Raw genomic sequence first — 17214 nt, 5'->3', positions numbered from 1 at the left:
TTAGAAAATATATGGAACTCTCTATAGTTCCCAAGTAAAAACAAGATGAATTTTTGAGATGAAATATGGATTTTTGCTCATTTCTCTTATGAAAACCAGGGTACATATTTTCTTACATGACATATGAACAGTGTATATTTTAGATATGAAAATCTGAGTTCAGAGTTTTTTACATGAAATATGGAATTTTCTATGTTTCAAATGTGGAAATCTTACCTTAGATATGCTTCTATGAAATACATAATCCCTCTGTTTCCTATATGAATACGGACCCTGATTTTGCTTCATAGTATGTGCAATTTGCTACATGTCACATAGGAATATCTTGTTCTAGATTTTCCCACATGACATATGGAATTCTCTGTATTTTCTTTATCAAAATATGAGGACAGGTTAACTTTATGAAAGATGGAATTCTTTATATTTTACATTTGAAAATCTAGATGTCGATTTTCTATATGAAATATGAAATTCTGTACATTTCTTGTATTAAGGTATTAGTGCAGATTTTCCTGCTTAAAATATGGAATACTCTATATTTCACATAGGAAAGCTTGAATGATGTCTTTCTTACAGGAAATATGTAACTGTCTATATTTCACACATGAATATATGGGTGCAGATATTTCTACATGAAGTATGAAATCTGTATTTCATGTTTGAAAATCTAGCTGTATGTTTTGTCATGACATATGGAATATTGCATTTTTCACATATGGATAAATGTGCACATATCTTCCTATATGAAGAGAGAATCCTGTAGTATTCACATAGGAAAATTGGAGCATCCATTTTCCTGCTGAATTATGGAATTCTACTTTCATAAATGAATTTCTCAATTAAATTTTCTGACAAGAGATATGCAATTCTCTATAGTTCAAATATGAAATTCCAGAAGCAAATATTCATTCCAGAAATACAAAATGTGTATATTTCACAAATGAGAATCTAGATAGAGGTTCTTACATGATGTGTGACACTCTTTACATTTCATATAAAAGATCTGACCACAGATTTCCTTGATTTAAATATAGACTAATTTATATTTCACATATGAAATTATGGGTAGTGTGTGTTCTACAATATAATGTATTTCTCTATATTTCACAAATGACATGTTGAATTTTTCTTATTACATTTATACATATTGGTTGCACATTTTTCTACATGGTAGATGGAATTCTCTGTTTAGCATTTGAAAATATAGACATTCATTTTTTTACAATAAATAATAAATGACCTAAACTTCACATATTAAAATATTAGCATGGGTTTTGTAGACATAGATTCTCAAATGTGAATGGATAATTTTGTGTTTTGCATGTGGACATCACATTAGAAGTTTTTCTAAATGAAATATGGACTTCTGTATATTTTACAGATGATAATTGGAAGAGAGGTTTTTCTGCTATACTGACACATGGGATTCTGTATTTTTCATATACAAAAATCTTAATTAAGATTTTACTACAGAAATATGTAACTGTCTACATTTCATATTATACAAAATTGGGAAAAACTTGACCTACATAAAACATGAAATCTCTACTTTTCACATATATTAATCAGTGAACAGATTTTTATACATAAGAAAATTTTCATGTTTTATGTAAGGAAATCTCATCCCAGATATTCATAAAATAAAATACTGAACTCTATATTTCATATATGAAAATACAGTTGCCAATTTTCCCACATGAAATGTGGAATTCTCTATATATCACATTTGAAACCTGGCAACCCATTTACCACAAAATATGAAATCTTCTATATATCATACATGAAAATCTCTGCTCAAAGTTTCCTCTAGGAAATACTGAACTATTATGTATGTCACACATGAAAAACTGGGTGCTAATTTACCCATGTGCAATCTGGAATTGTGTATATTTTTGATATAAAAATCTGTGCACCAATATTACTACCTAAAATATGGAATTCTTTATATTTCACATGTGAAAATCAAGGTGAAATTTTACTCAGTTAAAAATGGAATTCTCTATATTTTACATGTGAAAATGTCAGTGCTGAATTTATGTCATGAAACACTGAACTTTTTGTATTTCATTTTATGAAAATCTGTATGCTGAGTTTCCTACATGAGATATTGTATTTTCTATACTTCATATATGAATATCTGGGTGGTGACTTCCTTACATTACATATGGAAATCTCTATATTTCACAAATGAAAATCATGGCTTTAGTTTTCTTCAGATATGAAGAACCAATATATTATTGGAGTTATCTCTATTTCACAAATGAAAATATATGCACCACTGTTTTTTCATGAAATATGGAATTCTTTGTATTTCTTATATCAAAATCTATGCTTGAACACTCTTTCATGGAACTTGGAATTCTGTATATTTCACATATGAAGATCAGAATAGAGATTTTCCTATAAGAAATATGAAATCACTGTATTTCATATGAATCACTGGTTCTTCAGGTACTGACACATGTCTTCTGTGTTTGTGTCCCTGTGCCTTGTACATGCATGTGTACAGGTGTGTGTTTGTGTCATCTGTGTTTGTGTGTGTGTTCATGTGGCCAGGCCCCTGCTGACATGGATATGAAGGCAAAAGACCATGAGATGTCTAACAATGAGTAGAGGAGGCAGGAGACATCCACAGACTAGGGGAGACAGGTCCATGCATCTCTGTGGTGCCCTTGTCCAGGACAAGAATGAGTAAAGGATGGCCAGTGACAACTCTGGGTAGTGAGTCCACAAATCTGCAATTACCTCAGGAGACAAAGACAAGCTCACAATTTCTGCTGTGCTGGTGTGTGTGTTTGTATCCATAAGAGGGGTTGGAGGGTTTGCAGAGTCAGCCAGCATAAATCAAGTGGTGTGGGGCTCTAAAATCATTACCTGTGGATGCCTCAGTCTGAGGAGCCATTGGCACTGATTAAAATTCTTCAAGAAATGGGCATAGAAGGAACCTACCTCAACATAGTAAAGGCCACATATGATAAGCCTACAGCAAATATTATTTTCAATGGTGAAAAACTGAAAGCATGCCCCCTAAGATCAAGAACAAGACAAGGGTGTCCACTTTCACCACTATTATTCAGTCTAGTTTTGGAAGTGCTATCTACAACAATCAGAGAAGAAAAAGAAATAAAAGGAATCCAGATCAGAAAAGAAGAAGTATAGCATGCACTGCAGATGACATGATGCTGTACATAGAAAACTATGATGCTATCAGAAAACTAGTGTGAGTGTTAGTCACTCAGTCGTACCCGACTCTTTGCAACCCCATGGACTGCAGCCCTCTGTCCATGAGATTTTCTAGGCAAGGATACTGGAGTGGGTTGTTATTTCCTTCTCCAGGGGATCTTCCCAACCCAGGAATCGAACCCGGGTCTCCTGCACTGCAGGCAGATTCTTTACCAACTGAGCTACAAGGGAAGCCCATCAGAAAATTACTAGAGTTAATCAGTGAATTTAGCAAAGTTGAAGGATAAAAAAAATCAATACACAGAAATCATTTTCATTCCTACATACTAACACTGAAAAATCAGAATGAGAATGTAAGAATTCCATTCACCACTTCAACAAAAAAGAATAAAACATCTAGGAATAAACTTACCTAAGGAGACAAAAGAACTGTATACAGAAAATTATAATTTGATGAAAGAAATCAAAGATGAGATAAACAGATGGAGAGATATCCCAGGTTCCTCAGTAGGAAGAATCAATATTGTGAAAATGACTAGACTACCAAATGTAATCTACAAACTCAATGTGATCCCTATCAAACTACTAATGGCGTTTATCAGAGAACTAGAAAAAAAAAATCACAGTTCGTTTGGAAACACAAAAGCCCCTGAATAGACAAAGTAATCTTGAGAAAGAAGAATGGAACTGGAGGAATAAACTTACCTGATTTCAGATTATACTACAAAGTTACAGTCATTAAGACAGTACATTACTGGCAGAAAAAAAAAAAAAAGAAAGAAAACAAAACTATAGCCCAATGAAACAAGATAGAAAAGCCCAGAGAAAACCCACACATGTATGGGCACCTTATCTTTGACTAAGGAGGCTAGAACATACAATGGGAACAAGACAGCACTTTCAATAAGTGGTGTTGGAAGTAGGCAACTAAATGCAAAAGAATGAAATTAGAACACTTCCTAACACCATACACAAAGATAAACTCAAAATGGACTAAAGATCTAAATGTAAGACCAGAAACTATAAAACTCTTGGAAGAAAACATAGGCAGAACACTGTATGACATAAATCATAGTAAGATCCTCTACGACAAACCTCGTAGAATAAAGGAATAAAACCAAAAATAAGTGGGTGCTATTTAAATTTAAAAATTATTGCATAGCAAAGGAAACTATAAACAAGGTGAAAAGACCACCCTCAGAATGGGGGAAAATAATAGCAAATGAAACAACTGACAAAGTATTAATTTCCAAAACATACAAACAGCTCATCCAAGTCAATACCACAGAAACAAACAACCCAGTGAAAAAGTGGGCAAAAGTCCTAAACAGATATTTCTCCAAAGAAGACATACAGATGGCTAATAAACACATGAAGAGATGCTTGCCATCACTCATTATTAGAGCGTTAGTTTGTCAGTCGTGTCCAACTCTTTGTGAACCCATGGACTGTAGCCTGTCAGGTTCCTCTGTCCATGGAATTTTCCAGGCAAGCATACTGGAGTGGGTTGCCATTTCCTTCTCCAGGTGATCTTCCTGACCCAGGGATTGAACCCAGGTCTCCTGAACTTCAGGAAGACTCTCTACCATCTGAGGAACCAGGGAAGCTCATTATTAGAGAAATGCAAATCAAAACTACAATGTGATATCACCTCACACCAGACAGAATGGGCATCATCAAACAATCCACAAGCAACAAGTGCTGGAGAGGGTGTGGAGAAAAGGGAACCCTCCTACACTGCTGGAATGTTAATTGATATAGCCACTATGGAAGACAGTATGGTAATTCCTTAAAAAAAAAAAAAACTAGGAATAAAACCACCATATCACCCAGTAATCCCACTATTAGGCATATACCCATCAAAAACTCTCACTTTTATTGGCGAGTGAGATATTAAAAAATTGGATTAAAAAAAAAAGCCAAAAATGACACACGTACCCCAGTGTTCAATGCAGCACTATTTACAGCACTATTTACAGCCAAGACATGGAAGCAAGCTAGATGTCCATTGACAGGGGAATGGTTAAAGAAGCTGTGGTGCATATATACAGTGGAATGCTAGTCAGCCATAGGAATAAAAAGGAATGCATCTGAGTCAGTTCTAAGGAGGTGGATGAACCCAGAGCCTATTATGCAGAGTGAAGAAAGTTAGAAGGAGAAAAAACAAATACCGTGTATTAATGCATATATATGGAATCTAGAAGGATGGTACTGATAAACCTGTTCACAGAGTAGCAATGGAGATACAGACATAGAGAATAGACTTATGCACAAGGATTGGGGAGAAGAAGGAGTGGGTGAGATAAACGGAGAGAGTAGCATGGATGCATTTATACTAACATATGTAAATAGCCAGCCAATGGGAATTTGCTGTATGACTCAGGGAACTCAAATGGGGGCTCTGTAACAACCTAGAGGGGTGGGAATGAGCGGGAAGTGGGAGGGATTCAAGAGGGAAGGGCATATGTACACCTACACCTACAGTTAATTCAGGTTGAAGTGTGACAGAAATCAAACCAATACTGTAAATAATAATCAATCAATGATAAATATTGTTTAAAAAACTAAAAAAAAGTTATTTGGAAATTATCTAGAATGTCACACTTGAGAGAAAAAATAAAAAACTTAACATGTGGTCTGTTGCCTTCCAGGTCCTGTTCTCTTCATTTTTTAAAAGTATGAGATAGGGGAGTTAATGTTTTCATGATTCTGTATCTGTTGTTCTATTTATCATTATATTATACTATGGTTATGCTACTTTTCATAATAATGAGGGTGCTCCACTAATGTTGGTCAGAGAAAACACATGTTGAGATGTCCATTTGGACCAGGAACTGTTCTCTGTGATATGTGCATGCTGACATGACACCCCATGGTCTTTCATGCACTTAGGAGAAACTGTGTTCAATCCATACACAGATCCATACACAGTAAAGTTTCCTGGGGATAGACATGTTGATCTGCCTTTTGATCCAGAGTGCACTAGACACTGCAATGTATTTCAGACTGGGCATCAGATACAACACCTCTGTTCCTCTCTGGCCTGGGCACCAATCTGACTCAGCTCTTCCAGGGAGGTGACTTTGGGAAAATTCATTCACCCGTTAACTACTACATGTTTCTGCTTCCTCAGCTGCCAAAAGGGATGATAGCATTAAAAATGCTTACCTCATAGTGTTATGATGAGTACTCCAAGACTTTATTATACATGTACATATGGAGAGGTAACCACGGTTCAGAAGGGTGAGCTTATCTTCTTGCCTCTCTGCATTTCCGTTTCTGCTTGTATTCACACCCCCCTGTCCCTGCCCCCACCCTTTTCCCCTCCCACCCCAACTCCACTCTCTAGCACCTGTGCCCCATCCTCAGACTCTCCATCCAAACACATGGCTGACAATCTCCTCATGATTTACCTCAGAAAATATCCATACCATCACCTTTGGATTAAAAATCATGAATATTGGCAGACAAAATAAGAAACAGACTAAAACTGATAATGTGAAAACTACACAAGAAATAAAGCATTACTGATGAAAGTTTGACTATTAACATTTTCATGTCTTTATCAGATTCAGATTTTCAGAATTTGATACAGGAGAATTAGACTTGATTAAAAAAATGCCAAAAAAAAAAAAAACTATGTGATGCAGGATCACAGCCTTTAAATTTCCCTCTATAAGCTTTTTAAAACTTTATATGCTTATTTTCCATAATCGTTCAGTGACCACTTATTTCCTGTCATACAGATCATATGAAGGGGTTATTGGACTTGTAATTTCATAGAGAATATGCACTAAACTTTTCCATACGAGCACATAACGAAACCTCAGTGTTGCATTTAGGCTTCACAATATCCCCATTGGAAGAGGCGGATACTCATTATGCTAAAAAAAAAAAAAAATCCTCCCCCCATGCCTCATATACTGGGTTCTTGAGGCCCTGAAGGGCTGAAGTGACACTGAAAGGTCCATGCAGTGAGTCAAGGTGGTCTTTAACACTGTGTCCCTGGAACACTATCCAGGGAAATGTGGAACAGCAATAATATTAACTACAGTAATGACAACAGCTAGAATGGACTAGGAACGTACCTGGAACTGGCACATACTGTTCTGACAGTTTCCCATGTCTTAACATGGTCAGTGTTCTACAGTGCCCAATGAAGTAGTTAAATTTACTCCAAGCTAGTGCTTCTATGTGGCTGATGGAGGAATGAGGCACAGAGATGCTATGTAACTTGATCAGTGTCGCCCAGCAGTCAGGGAGCCACCAGTCTGGATGCACTGTGGAGAACTCAGTGTGTTCTGCATTTCCAGTCAAGGGTAAGATCCAACGGCTAAGGCAAAATATGTTGAATAAATGCTACCACATAACACAAATTGATCTTACATCATGGAAATGCACCCTAAATAGAAATCTGATTTCTTCAGAAATCTTTCAGATACAGGCTTTGCAAGACTGGAACTAGGATGTTTTGTAGAAATGATGGTCTGAAAGCCTCCTCAGAACAGCAAACAGCATGTCATTGAGTCTCCTAGACCAGAGATCATGGGTTTGCGCATCAGAGAAGGCAGCAAACCCCTGTCACATACACAAGCTCCAAATGGAGACAAAGCCTGGCAGGAGGCAAAATAAGACCATTCCTCTGCTCTGATAGAGCCTAGACAAGTTGTCCATGTCAATCAGAACTGAGGAATTCTAAAAAAAAAAAAAAAATGCAGATGTCATGATCTGCATTCAGTGAATCTCAATTAGTGCAGCTACAATAGTGCCCTAGAATCTGTCACTTTTCATTATGCTTGGGAAATTCTCAGGGACTTTATTAAACCCCTTTAGTAGTGAGACTGTATGCAAAACAAGGGAACTAGAGATCAGAAAAGATATGAGAAAAAAAAAAAAACAGAGATGATCAACAAAACCCAAAGCTGGCTCTTTCAAAAGATAAATATAAGTTCATAAACTTCTACTCATATACAAAAAAGAAAGCTAGATAACTAAAGACAACACTTACCAATATTGGGAGTAAAATAGATTTCAGATCCCACAGAAATTAAAAGGATTCTGTGAATGATTCTACATAACGACATCTGGCAATTTCGGTGAAAAGAACTAACTAAGTTCAGCCAAAAAGAAATAGATAATCTATTGAAAAACTGAGCTTGTAGTTGAAAAATTTACAGAAATCTCTGGGCCCAGGTGGTATCCCTGGCACAAAAAAGAAAAGGAGGGAAAAAATGGGTAGGGACAGAGAAAAGGTGACTATATTCTAATACAATCAGTTACTCAAGGTAAAATGGGGCAAGTCCAAGCAATGTGATGAAGCCATTGGTTTTTATTTTCTCATTGTCCTCCAGCTTCCCATGCCTGCCTCCCTCCTTTGCCCCAGTTGCTTTCTCCTTCTTAGGTCCTGCCCTCCATCAAGAGTAGCAAAATTATGAGGCACGATTCCAACATTATAACTGATATCCCCTGGTTGACGGATATTCAGCATGGATGCTATCATCCCTGCAGCTTGTATACTCAAGCTCTCTGTCTCTCATCATGGACCAGAAGGTTTCACTCCTAATTTCAGGTATAGCTAGGAGAGAAGGTGCAGGGCACACGTTGGACCCTTGAGTCCTTCATCTGTGAAATGCAGATGAACACAAATTGTGGGAAAAACAGACAGCAGCACAGGACCCTTTCAATGAGTGCTAAACCAAATGAAATATGCCAATCCCAGAGCATCACAGGACTCCTTGACATTCAGAAGCATGGCAAATAGATTTCCCTGCCAGGACTGTTGTATTTATTGTTCCTTCTGCCTGGAACGCTCTTCTCTTAGGTAAGCCCATGGCCTGCTCCCTCACTTCCTCCACATCTCTGCTTATCTGCCATCTTTCAGGGAGAATTTCCCTCATTATCTTGATTAAAATAATAACATCATACCTACACACACCCTTTCCCCTGATCTAGCATTATCTTTCTTCATAGTGCCTGCCACCCTTCATTTACTTACTGACAATCAGGTCTATGAAATGAGAGACTTGGTCCATTTTGTCCTGTCACAAACTCCTCGAATTAGGGCTCTGGCATAAGGCAGGTGCTCAGAAAACATTTGCTGAAGGACAGTCGGGAGCCAGGCCCTTTACACACATTGCTATCATGCACAAGTACCCTCCAAGATGGACACTGGCCCCACTGTATTAATTATGATACATACTGAGATTCCAGGAGACAAGTGACACACTCAACAACACACAGTCAGCATGTCAGGTTCCAGACTCCGAAATCATACCTGCCAGCTTCCAAATCCTCAGTTCCTGGACAGAGACCTCACAGACAAGAACGCAAGAGGCTTTACTTCTAACACAGCGACTCCACACAGCTCAGGTAGATATCCAGAGACACCAAAAACAGGTCACTGAGTATCTACACAGAGAGCTCACAACTCGAGTCTCAGACCCTCAAACACGACAGAGACCAAACACACTGCAACAAAGAGCCTCCAAACAGACCAAGGTCTTCAAGACAGAAACAAATGAGAATTGCACAGATACTTCACATCGCGGAGACTGACTTCTGAACCACTCCGGACACTTACTAACCTAATACTGAAAACCCTAAACAGAAAGACAGAACTTTGAGTAACTCAAGAACATCATACAACCTGAAGATAAAGTTCCCAGACAAATGGAAAGCCTGCACCCTGTGCACAGACCCCAAGCAGCTGATAGTTCACACCTTAAGACAAACCTCTCCTCAAAACAGCTCAGAGACATCACAACTTGGGACTCAGAATCAAAAGCTCAGAGATCTTACATTCTGGAGAGCAGACGCCTACACAGACATCTCACACTCAGGGACTCAAATGCCCGAAAGCTCCAAAAATGCACATCCCGCCAGGCTTTGGACTATGGCTTGCAAAATCCACTCAGATCCAATATCCCATCACCCACAATCCTGGCCAATGGCTCAGAGAGACCAAATGTACCCAAAACAGCATCTGTGATGTCATACGTAGCCATACACAACCCAAGCTCCTTGACACAGCTACTCTCCAGGGAGAGACAGGAACCAAGCCCAGAGACCTCTCCCTGGTCATGAATTGCATTCATCTGTGCGACTTACTGCGCTTTGTCATATGATCCAGACTGAGTGAAAGCTAAGCCTGAAACAGCATAACCCTGCACAGCCACTGACTGTGCCGAACCTTGCCACTAACCAAGGCAGCGATTCAACCCCTTCGGGAAAAACGGTGAAACTCAAAGAAAAATCGCACACTCTGAAAAGCCGCGCAAGCGAACGTAGGTGTACTGGTATACACACGCCTCTCGCCCAGAGTTCCAGCTCCGCGACCTCAGTGCCTGTCTAAGACAGGCAGCCTACGGGAACCAAGCAAGATAGAAAGTAAGTCGGCAGCAGCCAGGCTTCCGCGTGTACTCGCGCTCTGGAAGAGCTAATTCTGGCAATCTCCTGGTCGCCGTACCCTCAAAGCGGCAGCCAATCTCTCGCTCTGTAGCCATCCCCACGTTGGTTGAGCCCATGTAGAAACGAAGGGGTGGAGTTGGAAAAGAGACAAAGAAAGTTGCAGCTTAATATCGGTGTCCACTCGAATTCAAATGCGGCAGGAAAACGGAGTGGAGCGAATGCGGTTGGACCTAGTGGCGCCATGAGTGCCTCCGCTGGGAACTGTGGTCGATGCCCGACGCGGTGTCAGGGCACCCTCTGTTTTTTCACACACACTCCCAACGGTACCTTCCAGAGTGGGTGGTCCTACCGCTACCCGTCAGCGGCATATTTCAGGACAGAACTGTTTGTTCTCGAGCGCCACTTGATGGTGAGATTGGGAAACAACAGAAGTACATGCCCCTACCATCCCAGGATGATATGCAACGGGTAGAAAGACAAAGTCAAGATGAAAACCTCACAGATTGCCACACTCTTGGACTCAGAAAAAAGTCTTCATAAACTGAAGATTACTCCTCTGTGGTGGCCACCATTGTAACAGCAAGCATTCAAAGAAATTTCTCTGTGCTGGGCATTGGCATTGGTGCTTGTTTGTGCTTTCCTGTTTAACACAGAATAGGTCTCATGGGGAAAACCAGCCACAGTCCCCCAACTGGCAGGAGAGATAAAGCTTCTGAGAATGGGATCTGAAGGCCTGGAGTGGGGACGGCCTCTGTCGCTGACTGCAAGTGATATGTGAAAGGACAACAGGACTTTCCATTCTGTTAGGAAAGGGGTCATCTCCAAGAGGACACAAGGACACCGTGTATGTGGCATAAAGACCACAGCTTTCTCATCATCTTGTCATCCCTGAATATGTTTCCTAGCAGAATCCTCAGCCTGTCTAGCTGTGCCTCTCTATGTGGGAGAAAAGTAACCCAGATAGAGATAATGGTCAGTTTAAAAATTGGAGAGTAGAACTCAGTGTCATGTGTGAAAACAGTGAGGAGGCCGATATGACTGTCACAGCATAATGGAGAGAGAGCCAGAAGATCCAATGAGAGAGGTAATGTGGGGCAGGTCCCTTAGGGCCTAATGGCCATGGGGAGAACTTTGACTTGAGCCCCAGGAGGGTTCTTACAAGAGAAGCCCCATGCTTCCTTCAGAGGCCCATATCTCACAATGATTGTTGAGGAACGCCTGGTTCACCCCAAGAAAACCACAGGCCCTCTGAAGCTGAATGTGCCTCTCTTCAAATCCCCCACTCTCAAGGGGAATCACCCCTACTGCTCCCAGTGAACATCCATGTCAATTGATGATACCCTCAGGAGAGAACAAGGCTCCTCATGGTGTGAGTGAGGTGACATTCAGTCTGGCAAAGGCAAAGAGGGACGATGTAACAGGCACTGAGTTGTCAGGGAGAAAGACAAAGCTAGAGCATTAGATGAGCAGAAATACTATTTCTGAAAGCAAAGAGTCCCCACTTAGTTGTGCACCCACCTACGGGCCCCCAGCCCTGCTACTGGATGATGTACCTGTCTCTACAGGAGAAAAGAGGCCCCTCCCCGGGGACTGCCTCTAGGGAATGACTCAGTTGCCCATGGCCTGGGCCTCAGTCATGCTCCCTTGACACACATCAGGGTCCTCTGCCCATCAAGACAAGGACATGTTCCAGTCATGGGGAGGCTCATGCTGTACACAGGGTCCCTCACAAACTGTTCTGTTCAGACTGCCCTCATGCTGACCTCAGTGTCAATGCTTTAATGGTGGAAAGAGAGGCAGGGATCTCTGCATTTGTGGTGGAGCCTCATACAAATTGGTGAATGTGAGGTTTCTCCCCACCTGCTTGGAGGCTCACCTCTGTGACTTTCAGCACCACCTCCCAGGGAATTAGAAGGTTACATTCCATATATCTGGTAACGAGCTGGATGTGTGATGGGGAGACAGAGAGACATATCCTGACAGTGCATCAGTCACAGGGCCCTTGTGGCCCTGTGCAAACGCCCCACTCCCCCACTACCTGTCCAGGGTTGTGCTGAGTCCTTCCTTCCTCCTACAAGGAACCCAAGCTTACATCCAGTTCCTCCCCTCCTCATGTGCTGAGACTTTCCTTCTGCACTAGGCTTTGGATTGGGTTCCCATCTACAAATGGTGCCCTCCTTGTTGTGGTTTGGGCAGATTGAGTGAGTGAATGTGTGAACACAGTTTTGGTCACAGGGCCGCTGTCAAGGGTGGCAGTCATGTCGGCAAGGTTTGTTTTTATCAGAATTATTACCATAGGCTCCTGTGAACTGCACATCACTTACTCTCATTGAGGATGGGGCCCCAAGCTTTTATCTCTGTAGAGAGGCATGGTAGAAATCATAACGAATGTGAAATCACAGATCTACTTCTAAGACCGGTGAGAGTGGGGTCCATCCAGCCTTCCTCTCAATGACACTCTCATTTGCAGTTACATGATTAGATCAGAGGCCCAACCCACTGGACAAAGACCACCCTCCCCCAAATAGTTCAAAGACTCCATGCCTGGGACAGAGATCCACAATTAGTTCAGAGCCTGCTCATCCTGGACACCAACCCCAAACAGCTCAAATACATCACACCTGAGGACACAGACCCTAACCTGCTCAGAAATTCCCACTATGGCCTCAGATGAATTAGGATCCCAAAGATAAATGGCATTACTCACAGCCAGTTCTATTGGGTGAAGTTGTAACCTCTTTGGTTGCTGAATGAAACGACATTCTGAAGGAATTCAGAGTGAAAAACAGGATGAGGCACACTATGCTTTGGACAAGCTGGCCTTTGTTTAGTTACTCGGATGCCTCAGGAAAAGATTCAGTGACCCCAGATTCTTGCATCTTCCCAAACACAGAAAAGCATGAAAAGAATTATCTTGTGATATCAGATCTCTGTGTTTCACAGTAAGCTTTTACCAATATGCATGCTTGACTGTATGCATTCCCTAGCCAAACTCATATTGACTTCTCTGCTACCTCCTCAGAGCAGTTTCCTCAGAGCTAAGAGAATATCTGTGTCCTGGGCTCTAGTTCCCAGAAGACCCTAATTCAACCAATCACAACACTACCGCTGTATGTTTTTCTTTAAGTAGACACTACTCAAACTAACAGCCCCTCTTTAGCGCGTAGGCCTCACACCCCTCCCCACAGGGCCTACAGGCTGCACCCTGGGACACAGAACTCCAAATCTTTCCCTCTGGGCTTCTGTGTGGGCAGTGGCAGTGAGGCTCTGTTAAGTCAACCCCAAGGGAGGGAGGCCACCAGTCTAGCAAGCCCTGCAGTCTGCATTCACCAGCATGTCATTCTGAGGAAAGCAGTTTCATTCCAGGGGTGTGGTGTGCCTTAGAGCTGAGGGGTTATGAAATTAATTTCCCATGTCTGGGTCCTGACTTAGGCCCTAACCCTCCCCCTATCCCCAGTCACCTCTGGTCATGGTAACTTTGTATCCTGCCCCATAGGAGGTTCAGAGTGAATCCCATATCCACAGAAGAAGCCTTGGGGACCTGGTCTTCTCTATGTCAGCACCCACTGTGGGCTACTCAGTTCTGGAAATTGGAGAGGTTTTCCCCTCACTGTGCCTATAACAACTCCCTTACATCCCTCTAATCATCTGTCATTTTCCAGAGTCCCTCTCCTTGTGACAGCTGCCACAACTCCCCTCTCACCCAAATTCCCACCCCTCCTGTCATCTTCCAAGAGGCCTCCCTTCCCACCTCAGGTGCCTCTTTAGCCCCTCCCCCAGCCCTACTCCCAGGGCCTCATTTACACCCTCACTCCAATTGTGTCCTCTCACACAGAACCCGCACTACCTCAGAGGATCCCCTGAGGACACTGTCTACTTCCTGCATTCTTCAGGACACCTCTCTCTTGCCCACACACAGGTGACTGTCATAAAGTTCTGGTGAAGGTGGAACTGTTATTCTCTCCAGGATCCAGAGATCATCCAGACCCAGACCAGGAGTCCAGGGCACTTCCCTCAGAGCTGGTGGGAAAGGGTGAGGGTCTCTGAGAGAAAGAGCTAGACTATAGGTCCCACAGGTGTAACAGGGTTTTCTTCAAGGGGCCTAGTGAAGAAGAAGTGACATGGCACCTTAGAAGTGCTTGCTGCTGCTGCTAAGTCACTTCAGTCATGTCCAACTCTGTGCAACCCCATAGACGGCAGCCCACCAGGCTCCCCCGTCCCTGAGATTCTCCAGGCAAGAACACTGGAGTGGGTTGCCATTTCCTTCTCCAATGCATGAAAGTGAAGTGAAAAGTGAAAGTGAAGTTGCTTAGTCGTGTCCGACTCTTAGCGACCCCATGGACTGCAGCCTAACAGGCTCCTCCATCCATGGGATTTTCCAGGCAAGAGTATTGGAGTGGGGTGCCATTGCCTTCTCCGAAATTATTCCTAGTAAACTATAAATAGAAAATAACTACAATGTACAACACTTTATAATGACTTAAAAGGGCTATTTACATTTAGAGTATGTATTTTAAATATTATCAAAACAGAACTTAATATATCAACTTAAGACACTGCAATTCAGAAGGATGATTACCTGAAACTGAGATCCCCAGTCACAGATGCCACCTGACTCTTAGAGTGACCTAACTAAAGCAGCCACTGATTGGAGAAGGGTCTCCAGCCTGTTGACTGGGCAGCAAACACTCCTGGAGACTGGGTTCTACTGGTACTTCAGTGCTCAGGCCCCAGGTCCCCACTGCAAGCTCTTGCTCACCAGCCTCAGTGCCTGATTGTGTGAGCCCTGGTCTGATCTGGGGCCTCTGTCTCTGTATCCCATGGGAGCCTGTACCTGCACTTTCCAAATTGGCTGCAAAGAGTAGTCTAGGTTTCTGTGCCTCCCAAGCTCCACAACCAATCACTGCTGCCAGTGTATTCAAATCTGCAGGGGATGGGTGTGGGCAAAATGGGGTTGGAACAGCCTCCTGTCATCTGAGAAAGAGGTTTCCCCTCTGTCTTCCCTGAGAATGATGTGAGGTGTTAGGAAGCAAGCTTGACTTCTCCTGCACCACAGATGGACAGCACTGTGGCAACATCTATCAAAGTGAAAACTGACAAATCCCTTGTCCTGTCCCTGAGGGAAGGACGTTTTTTGTCCAGTTTTGTTAGTCACCCCAGTGCCCAGCACAGAGTAGGTGATAATTGGGTGACTTGTGACCGACTGAGACTTGATCCAGCAGGTCTACTTTAAAAATATATAATCAACACACCCACATTCATAGACCTGTGTGTAGAAGGAAGTTGGTAGCAAATAACTGTGCAAAACCTTTTTATGTCCATTAATTGTCAACGATCTTTGGATGGTAAACGAATGGTGAGGGGCTTATGGTATAGCATGCAGCACACACTGGCCATGGAACACAATGAGGGGACCAGTGTGTACTGATCAGATGGAACTGCTTGAAGACATGCTGTTAATAGTCGTGGAGAGGGGAAGCAAATGAGAGATGCTCAGAGTGGGGCCTGCTGTGTGTGTGTATGTGTGTCTGTGCTGTGCTTAGTCACATCTGACTCTTTGAGACTCCATGGACTGTAACCCTCCAGGCTTCTCTGTCCATGGGGATTCTTCAGGCAAGAATGCTGGGGTGGGTTGCCATGCCCTCCTCCAGGGTATCTTCCTAACCCTGGGATCAAACTCAGGTCTCCCGCACTGCAGGTGAATTCTTTACCATCTGAGCCACCAGAGAAACCCAAGAATACCAGAGTGGGTAACCTATCACTTCTCCAGGTTCTTTCCAACTCAGGAATCCAACTGGGGTCTCCTACGTTGCAGGCAGATTCTTTACCAGCTGAGCTACCAGGGTAGCAATGTGTGTGTGTGTGTGTGTGTGTGTGTGTGTGTGTGTGTGTGTGTGTGTGTCTGGTTTACATACAGGGAAACGTGTTTGAAAGGAACAAGGAGGCTCTGATAATTAACCCCAGTGGTAGGCCCTGGAAGCAGAGAACATGGAGTAAGATGAGCTGTGTAGTCCATGTACTGATATACTAATGGAATCTTTCATCAGCCCCATGCTCAGATAATATTTGAATAATTATTAATATATAAAGCAAGGTCATATGATGAAAACAATACCTGTACCACAGAACGTTTGTATGTGAGGGCCTCTGGAAGATGTCCAGGAGCCGGGTTCTCAAACTTACATGGCCCAGGGCCAGGCAGTTAGTGTGCATAAGGGAACCCAGCTCATGTGAGGGTAGGGAAGAGCAGCACATGGCCATGGTAAATGTTCCCTGCTGAATCTGCTTCTGGTATAGGTACAATAGAGAAGATGGGATTGGTGCAGACTCCAGACCCTCATGACACCCTTCTCCGCATCAAAAATAGTGGTAATCTTCAGGACGCATCAAAGTTGTTACATCTTTGCACTGATGTAAACTCATTGGGAATTTCCCTCAACCTTTTCATTGCAGGACACACACACACACACACACACACACACACACACACTCCATAGGGAAAGATAACTGATCCTCTTAACCCAGAATTCAATAACTAACTAAGATGGACTTGAGGGGACTTCCCTGGTCGTTCTATAGCTAAGAATTCACCTTGCAGTGCAGGGCATGCAGGTTCACTGCAGC

Source organism: Budorcas taxicolor, chromosome X (genome assembly GCF_023091745.1).
Source record: "Budorcas taxicolor isolate Tak-1 chromosome X, Takin1.1, whole genome shotgun sequence".
NCBI classification, from domain to species: domain Eukaryota; kingdom Metazoa; phylum Chordata; class Mammalia; order Artiodactyla; family Bovidae; genus Budorcas; species Budorcas taxicolor.
This window is presented reverse-complemented; position numbering follows the sequence as displayed.